Source organism: Bison bison, unplaced genomic scaffold (assembly GCF_000754665.1).
Source record: "Bison bison bison isolate TAMUID 2011002044 unplaced genomic scaffold, Bison_UMD1.0 scf7180017864346, whole genome shotgun sequence".
Taxonomy (NCBI): Eukaryota; Metazoa; Chordata; class Mammalia; order Artiodactyla; family Bovidae; genus Bison; species Bison bison.
Window position 1 is genome coordinate 72,254 of NW_011494918.1, and position 2,216 is coordinate 74,469.

Consider the following 2,216-nt stretch of genomic DNA (forward strand, 5'->3'; position numbering starts at 1 on the left):
GGCAATCTTGATTCCAGCTTGTGCTTCATCCAGCCTGGCATTTTGCATGATGTACTCTGCATACAAGTTAAATAAGCAGGGTGACAATATACAGCCTTGACCTACTCCTTTCCCTCTTTGGAACCAGTCTGTTGTTCCATGTCCAGTTCTAACTGTTGCTACTTGATCTGTATATAAATTTCTCAGGAGGCAGGTTAGGTGGTCTGGTACTCCCATCTCTTTAAGAATTTTCCCCAGCTTTTTTTGATCCACACATTCAAAGGCTTTGATGTCGTCAATAAAGCAAAACTAGATGTTTTTCTGGAACTCACTTGCATTTTTGATGATCCAGCCGATGTCAATTTGATCTCTGGTTCCTCTACCTTTTCTAAATCCAGCTTGAACATCTGGAAGTTCAAGGTTCATGTACTCCTGAAGCCTGTCTTGCTCCTTGAAAGAAAAACTATGACAAAAGTAGACAGCATATTTAAAAGCAGAGACACTACTTTGCCAACAAAGGTCTGTCTAGTCAAAGCTATTGTTTATCCAGTAGTCATGTATGGATGTGAGAGTTGGACTATAAAGAAAGCTGAGTGCTGAAGAATCGATGCTTTTGAACTGTGTTGTTGGAGAAGACTCTTGAGAGTCCTTTGGACTGCAAGGAGATCAAACCAGTAAATCCTAAAGGAAATCAGTTCTGACTATTCACTGGAAAGACTGAGGCTGAAGCTGAAAGTCCAGTACTTTGGTCACCTGATGCTATGAACTGACTCACTGGAAAAGACCCTTATTCTGGGAAAGGTTGAAGGCAAGAGGATAAGGGGATGACAGAGGCTGAGATGGTTGGATAGCAACACTAACCCAAAGGACATGCATTTGAGCAAACTCTGGAAGTTGGTTATGGACAGGGAAGCCTGGCGTGCTACAGTCCATGTGGTCACAAAGAGTCAGACACAACTGAGTGACTGAACTGAACATTATTAAAGGATAAGCATAGTCACTACATAATGATAGAAAGAGGTTCAGTTCACTTGGAAAATATGATATATCTAAGTTGTATATTTTTAATAAAATAAGCTCAATATTTTCTCAAAAAATTGAGAAAAGTCTATAGGGAGAAGTTGAATAATTTACCAGAGTTGAAGCTTTTGATACACTTGTCTTAGTATCAATGATATAAATTAGACAAAAGCTACGAAAATTAGTGAAAGTTTAAATAATGACATTAACAAATCTAATTTAACGGGCCTCTGTAACAATGCAAAAAAAACACATTATTCTTAAAGTTTATAAAATGTGTACAATAAGTAACAAGATATTAGGCCATAAAGCAAAATTTGATAAATATAAAAGAAATCACCTTCTCTGAAAATAGTGCAATTAAGTTTGAAATTAGTAACAAAAAAGACAAGTGAAAACTCCAATTTGGGATATTACAAAATATTCCTAGTTAGCTTGTGGTAACAGATGAAATCATATTAGATATAAAATTACAAAACTAAATATTAGGAAATTTTGTTGTATATAAGTGTAGGATGAAATAAAAGCGGCACTTCAAATTAAATTTATAAATTTCAATGCTTATTAGGAAGGAACAAAGATAAAAAATGAATTGCTAAGTTTTTGATTGTAAGGTATTAGGAAAACCACAGAACAGAGGACAGGATAAAATGCAGAAATCAGTGAAATAGAAAAAAAATATATAATAGGAAAATAAATAATAAAATAAATTTCTGGCAATATCAGTTATGGGAAAAATTATTTTACAAAAAGTTCCACCAAACTTTCAAGTTCTGGATAATTCCTGATTCATGAAGAGACTCTTCAGAGGCTGGAATGAAAGAAAATATTCCAGAACTCATTTTAGTGGGATCAGAACAACCCTGTTATAAAGGAGAGAGAGAACCGCAGAAGCAGAGATAAGGAAAGGGGGAGAGGGAAGAGAGATTGATTTATTATGAAGATATTGTTTATGTGATTAAGGAAGCTGAGAAGTCCTACAATTTGCTGTCTGTAAGCTAGAGACCCAGGAAAACTTTGGGGATGTAACTCAATCTGAATCCAAAGACCTGAGAACCAGGATGGTAATGGTATAAATCCCAGTCCCCAGGCAGAGGAGGTGACATGAGATGTTCTAGCTCAAACAGTGAAGCAAGAATACAGTGAGCGAATTTCTTGTTTCTCTGTCGTTTGTTCTGTGCAGTCCCTCAGTGGACTGCAGTTTGCTCATCCTTGCT